Source organism: Chrysemys picta, chromosome 3, assembly GCF_011386835.1.
Source record: "Chrysemys picta bellii isolate R12L10 chromosome 3, ASM1138683v2, whole genome shotgun sequence".
In the NCBI taxonomy this organism is placed as follows: domain Eukaryota; kingdom Metazoa; phylum Chordata; order Testudines; family Emydidae; genus Chrysemys; species Chrysemys picta.
Genome location: NC_088793.1, coordinates 156,114,829 through 156,122,460, shown reverse-complemented (window position 1 = coordinate 156,122,460; position 7,632 = coordinate 156,114,829).

Genomic DNA, 7,632 nt, shown 5'->3' with positions numbered 1-7,632 from the left:
GCTGAAAAGTCTGAGAAGTAATAAATTATATTATCTTAGACTCACTTAGGCTTCTCTCTGAATTTAGCCTCTAGGTTTCAATGGAGCTCTGTTTAGTATATAGGAGTCATTACTTCCAGTCTATTTCGAGGGAAAACCATGTTTCAAGTGAGATAGGAAAATGGTGCTGGCAGACCCTTTGAACAGAAAGAATGGGGAAAATTTGGAGAAGAGGGGCAAACTGTTCCATATGCTTTGTAACTAATGAAAGTGATGTGCAGGGCCGGCTCTGGCTTTTTTGCTGCCCCAAGCAAAAAAAACAGCAACCAAAAAACCCCCCAAAACATGCAGGGTGGCCGGAGCGGCGAAACAAAAAAACCCCAAAAAACCCAGGGTGCAAAATTTCGGTGCCACTTACTTGGCGGCTCACGGCTGCCTCCCCCTGGGTGGGCGGCGGCTGCACTCTGGCTAGCGGGACTCCCTGCGCTGCAGACGTGCCCCGGCTAGCGGGGGTGGGGGAAGGAGAAGGAGCCGGGGGGAGAGAGAGAGAGAGAAGGGGGGCAGCCAGGGCTTCCTTCAGCTGGGGTGCTCGCCACTTGGCCCCTCCCACCACACTGCCTGCTGGGAGGGCTCTGCACCGCTCCCGTCTGCAGGTGAATTGAAGGTCGACGGGGAGGGAAGGACGTGGGCTGCTGGGCTTGCTGCAGACCTGGCACTGGCTGGGGCAGACGGAGCAAGCAGGGTGCTCCCCTCCTCCGCGCTGCCGCCCCTTACAGGGTGGCCGGAGCGGCGAACCAAGAAAAAAAAGAAAAAAAAGGGTGGCCGTGCCACCCTAGGATTGCACAGAATGCCACCCCTTAGAATCTGCCGCCCCAAGCACGAGCTTGCTCGGCTGGTGCCTGGAGCTGGCCCTGGCAACGTGACCCTGTTTCACACTGCTATTTCAGGGGTGATGATACCAGTTCTCCATGATTTACACTGGCTGCTTATGGTTTCCAGGTAGCATTTCAGATGTGGGTTTGGCTCTGTAAAGCTCTAAGTGGCTTGGGACCTGCCTGCTTGAAAGACTGCCTTTCTCTCTCTGAACAATACTGCTACAGCAGCAATCGCGGGAGGTGATAGTTGGTGTGCAACTAGTTTTTATCTGTCTTGATACCTGTCAAGAACAATAAAGATCAAAGGAGGGAATTTCCGGGCTAACATGGATGAATGGCTCCCCCTCGATTTAACACACGCTGAGCTAGCTGTATAACATTCTTTGTGGGGGACCATCAGCTATGGAACAAGCATCCACCTTTGGTCCAAAATCAATAAAGACTGTTGACCTTCAGGGTGACTGAAGAGGTTAAGGCCTGATGGGAGTGATTGTTTATGGAGATTGGGTTGGAAAAGTTCTTTCTGTTGGGTGGTGTTAGGGGTAGAGTTTTGCTCATGTTTGCTGGCCGGGCGGGGGGTTGCTGCTGGGTTTGTTTTTGCTGTAGTTATTTTTAACTAATAGCAGATCGGCGCTCTTCAGAAATATCTTCATATAAGTCACAATGATGGCAATCCACATATTTAGGCATTTATATTAAGGGTCTGCATCATGGTATCTGAGCCCCTTAGAAAATGACATGAGTCTGCCATGCAATCTTATCCATTTTAATCAATGATTCTCTACGCTCTTTCTCTGAAGGAGGAGTCATTTTAGTCTCTTGTGGAAGGGAGTTCCAAAGCCAAGCAACTAAGAAAGCTCTGCTTTCTGTTCTCCCAAGTCTCACTCCCGGAGCTGAAAGGTGCTTAGATAAAATGGTGGGTGTGGTATAGGCACCTACATAACCAAATAGGCAGTTCCACTGTCCCTGCGGCATACATAAGTCATGAGTTCCTGGTTGTGGAAAGAGAGACAGTCCCTGATATTGCCTGGGCCCAAGCCAGTGAGAATTTTGCATTTGAACTGGCATTCAGCCAGGGAAGGGAGAGGAGAAGTCAACACTGGGAACTGATGATAAGGGTTAGACAGAGAGGCAAGATTAAGCTTTTGTGGAGCCCTGGGCCAGAGCAAGTGGGGACCCCTCCCCACCCCTTCCACCTGCAGTCCCCCCGCCCCTTCCGTGCTCCTGTCGGGGAAATGTGGTTGGGGCACGGGGGCTTCCCCGACTCCCCGGATGGTGCTCTGGGTGGGCAGAGCAGGGCAAGTCCCTGCATCCAACCCTGCTCCCCAGCAGGAGTGCCGGGTGGGCAGGCGGAGCAGGTGGGAGTGCGGGGCACCCATTTTTCCTGGGCTCCCCGATTGGCTGGGCACAGGCCCCTTTAGCTGGGCACAGGCCCCTTTAGCTCAAACCTCCACTGGCTAGACACCTCCAGTCAAGGAACACAACACCATGTGACCTTTGAGACCAATCACAACTACCAAAACCTGTTTAAATTATGAATAGCAAAATTTGCAACAAGCTGCTTATAAATTATCTACAGGCCCAGAGCCATTGACTGAAACGATCTGATGAGTAATTTCAAACAACAAGGTAATTCAAGATAATTGCAATCTTTTTGACAGATTGCAAACAGAAAAAAGCTGATTTTTTGAGTGAATTATCTGCTATGAATTATTCTTTCAGCTCCGGCTGGCAGTGGCTGATGTGTGTACAATCTGTAGCTATCACCTATGGTCAAAGTCAGCTGACATTCAGAACCTGACTGGCTTTTATGATAGAATGAATAGGGCTTTGGGCAAAGTCTCCTTCTGCTTTTTACTGAGGTTTATAATATTTCAGTGTTAATGAAGCTGCTGGTTTTTTAGGTAGCTAATGGAGTTTCTCTCTGGGTATATTTTGAAAATACACCTCTACCCCGATATAACGCGACCCGTGATAATACGAATTCGGATATAACGCGGTAAAGCAGTGCTCCGGGAGCGGGGGGAGGGGGTTGCACACTCTGGTGGATCAAAGCAAGTTTGATATAATGTGGTTTCACCTATAACGCAGTAAGATTTTTTGGCTCCCGAGGACAGCGTTATATCCGGGTAGAGGTGTACAGAGTTGAAAAAAGGGAAACATTTAAATAAAATGTAGCATAAGCTAAAGTCCTATATCTCTGTGATATGTAATATGTATAAAGATGACTATAAGTGAATGAACACGCACACACACACGTTAAAGATGTTTTCAAAATGTCCTTATGTAACATTTTTCAGCTGCACAAACAGCTTGTGCAATATTAGTAGCTTGTTGATTGCACAATATAGATTTTCATGTTAATTTTTTATAGCTTCTCAGGATAGCTAGTGAAACCACAGTTACAGTACAAGAGCAAGACAAGTTGGCAGATTATCGATTGTAGCATGCAAATTGCGTAAAGTAATTAGATGTAGATAAATCTAAACTGACTAAGACAGAATGCACAAATACATGGCAATTCTCCCCATGTTTTCCCAGAAATATGCTTATCATTTTTCCCACTCTGTCCCTTCAGACCATGCCTGATGTCTCCAAGACAGCTGCGCCCTGATTGGGGCATGGCCCCAGCTGTGGCTATTTCCCCAATCAGCCTAGGTTTTTTTCTCCGCCCCGGCCCTCTCCATGGCTGGCTTTTAACCCCTTCTTAGCCGGAGTGGGGTGACCACCCCGCTATACCATGAACTAGCAGCATTCCTAGAAGAAAAATGGAAAGTCTCTCAGCAAAGTCTTGCAGTCCCTAAATTAGGCCTTGTCTGCACAGAAGATTTGCCTTACAGTCAGCCACAGGTGTATCTGGACATGTGCAAATCCCTAACATAAACAGAGTAATTCACTATAAGCTAAGATTTGCATCAATGGAGTTTACCAGTTTCAAGTAGAGATAAATTCCAACTGATGGCTTTGGTTGTCTCCACCAGCGATTTGTACCAATGCATTTCCTCCGGTGGCTATAACTGGGATAAATTATCAATGCAACCAGGACCTCAAGGTCTTTGAGCCAAGCATCTTTGCTATTTGTAAGGAGCAAACTTCAAAAAACAGGAAAGCAAAGATTTGGAGAAGTAAATATAGGATCTTGCATTGCATTAATGGTGCCAGTTTCATTGTCATTATGGGATCTATTTACTGGGAAGGAATTTTCCAAATAGTGGCCAAGAAATAATTACCCAAATTAAAAAGGAATATGGCAGAATGAACCAGAACAATATCACACATAAGCTCCAAATCTACTTGAACAAATTGTTTTGATTTTTCATTTTATTCTATGGCTGGGCTGTGAACCACAGGCATGTTACCACGGGCACAGCAAACTTCTGGAGAAAATAAATCAGCAGCACCTTCAAGCTATTATGCGGACCAAGGGCAAGGCCATGCCTGATGTCTCCAAGACCTTTTCTACACTTCCTTTTTTACAGTTTTAGTAGATGATTTTCTGACTGTGATCTTCATCCTGCATAGTTCAGGTGAGGGGTGTTGTATGAATAAATGCAAGTTAGCAAATGACAGGGGCGGCTCTGTGTTTTTTGCTGCCACAAGCATGGCAGTCAGGTGGATTCGGCGGCGTTTCTGTGGGTGATCTGCCTTCGTACCTGCCGCTGAATTGCTGCCGAAGCTGCAGGAACGGTGGATCTCCCGCAGGCATGCCGCCGAAGGCAGCCTGACTGCCGCCCTCACAGCGACCGGCACGCCGCCCCCCGCAACTTGCCGCCCCAGGCACGCGCTTACTGCACTGGTGCCTGGAGTCGCCCCTGGCAAATGATGAACCAGACAGGAGGCTAATGCTACATTAATGAGAGTGCTGCTACACAGCTATCCAATTATTAAACCTGAGCCCTGTCTATTGCGGTAAGGCTGAAGAGAGGAGTGCACAGCTACGCACATCCTGGCTTGCCTGACCCACCGTCCAAAAAGAAAAACAAGTACCCCTGCCAAGATTCTTCATCTCAGGCACCACCCATTTGGTGCCTTGACCTTTCTTGCAATAACTCTACCCATGAACACGGCCGGTGCAACCACTAGGCGGACTAGGTGGCCGCCTAGGGTGCCAAGTGGTTGGGGGTGCCAAAAAGCGGTGCCCCAAACATTTTTTTTAAACAGCGGAGCACAAGGCTTCCTCTGCTCCCCGGCTCCAGAGGGGCCAGTCCCTCCCCCCGGGGGAGCAGCCGGCGGCAAAGCAGGGAAGGGGAGGGTCTAGTGCTAGCAGCTGCACCTTCTTCCCTGCACCGCGGGCCGAGTAGGGCTCCCCGCCGCCGCCGGGGCTCTCAGCGGTGGCGGCAGCAGGCTTGGGCACAGGGGGGCTGGCTGCCTGTGCAGCCGCTGAGAGCCCCGGGGGCGGCGGAGAGCCCAGCTCGGCCCGCAGCACGGGGAAGAAGGCACAGCTGCGCTCTGCTCTTCGGGCGGAGAAGCTGGGTGTCTACTCCTCCTGCAAGGTACCTAGCCAGGCCACAGGGAGCCGCACGGGCCCGCGGAGCGCTGGGGGGGGGGTGGGCAGGTCCAGTCCCTGGCCTGGGGATTGGTGTATGTGGGAGCAACCCAGCCACCCCTCCCCCAGCCAGCGCCACCCCCTTCAACACCCACCGACCAGCTACCTTCTTCCCTGTGCACCCCCAGCCCCAACAACCCACCCTCTCCTGCCACTTTTGCCTCTGGGCAACCCCCCCTCTCCCCCCAGCCAGCCACAGTCACCTTCACCCCTGCATCAACCTCGGGGACCCCCCCTCCATCTCCCTTCTGCCCACTCCTCCCTTGTGCAAACCCCTCCGTGCCACCTTTACCCCCCTGCAACAACCCTGGGCACAGACACTCCCCCGCCTGCCAGCCCCTTGCAACAACCCCCTCCTGCCCACATCTCCCTTGTGCCACTCCCTCCCTGCTACTGCACCCCCTGCAACGAGTCCCCTTTGCCTCTGTGCAATCTCTTCTCTGCCACTACACCCCTGACCCCTCCACCTCTTGGCCACCTCCACCCCCTGCAACAATCCCATGCACCCCCCTCTCTGCCACCTTCACCCCCTGGAAGAGTCCCCATACGACCCCCCTCTTTGCAGCCCCCCCCCATGGCCCCTGCACTTTGTGAACATCTGGGCCTCTGGGGGGAACTTGGCTGTAGGAAGGTGGGGGCTGGACATTGGAGGGGGGGCGCAAGGTGGAAGTTTCGCCTAGGGCGCAAAATATCCTTGCACCGGCCCTGCCCATGAAAGACTCTTGTACCTTGTTTCTCTCCCACACTGATAGACACCTTGATCTTCTGGACCCTTTCCCTGCTTACTCCTCCCCCCACAACTGACTGAGTTTCGATTTCTTGTAAAGTCACTGCTGAGTCAGCCTCCCCCATGTTACCTCAAGGATCATGCTTTAATTGACATAGAATAGACAGAAAAGGCTGGTTCTTGGAAATATTATGGAGGGAGAAGAGGCAGGTTACAGGCCTGAGTGACAGGGTGGCTAATGATAGGGAAGGTAGAGAGAGAGAGGAGGTTGAGGAGAGCTAGGAAAGGAATACAGTACAAGTCTTTCTGTGACAAGCACTGTCTTTTGAGAGGGGAAACTGAAAGCAACTGGCCACGTATTAAGGCAGTGCTTCTCAAACTTTTTTTTTCGCGGACCACTTGAAAATTCCTGAGGGTCTCAGTGGAGCACTTAATGATCTTTCCAAACGTTGTTTGTACCATTAGCTAACTATTGTAAAGTGCTTTGGATAAAAGCGCTATATAAAAAAACTTAATAATAATTAACTTTTGTTGTTCTACAAGTAAAAGCACACCACTCATATTTTAATACCAGTAATCTTACCTTTCTAATGCGATGGATGTGCCCTCTCTCCTCTGCCGTAGCAGCCCCTGAGCTGGGGATGGGAAGGGGGGGTGTCTCTCCCCTGCCACAGCAGCCACAGAGCTGAGGCTGGGAAGGAGGCCATCTCTCCCCGGCAGCCCCAGCCCTGGAGCTGGGGAAAGTCACCTCTTTCTCTGGCTGCTACAGCCCTGCACGTCCCAAATTCCCTCACCCCCTCTTCACACTCCAGTGCCCCCTCCCACCTACCCCCTAATCCCCCCAAGACCACCACCTCACCTTACATGTGCGTCTTCTCCAGGGTCCAGGCACCTAATTAGTGTGGCTCCACTAATTAGGTGGGTGGCCCTTCATTCTCTTGTGTGTGGCCGCCCAGGCGTGCACCTTACAAGGAACTATCTGCAGACCGCCTGAATGGAGCTTGCGGACCACTGGTGCTCCATGGACCATAGTTTGAGAACCTCTGTACTAAGGAAACCACTTTGGCCACCATTCTCTTTGGGAGAGAAAACATGTGTCAGGACAAAGCAGGAATCAAGAGAAACTAATGCCTTCTCATGGGCTTTCTGTGATAATAATATCATAATAACAGTGAAACCTCTTTAAACATTCACTTTAGAAATGAGACAAAATGATCTCGGTGATGGTAGAAGAAATAGGTCAAAGCAGTGCGCAATGGACAATTATCTCATTGCCTATACAGAGGGAAAGACTGTGGCTCAGAAACCAAGGATTGCATTGTGAAAGGCTTAAGGAGCAGCTGCCTTGTCTCTCTCTTTTTGTTTTTGTTTTGGCGTGGTATGCTAAGAAATAAAGTAGTGTTACACTGCAACCTTCCAGAAAGCCTATTTTATGTTTTTATCTAACGTCTCTGCATTTGGCCATATGGTCAGTGTCTAATTTAATGAAAAAGAGGAAGATTTCG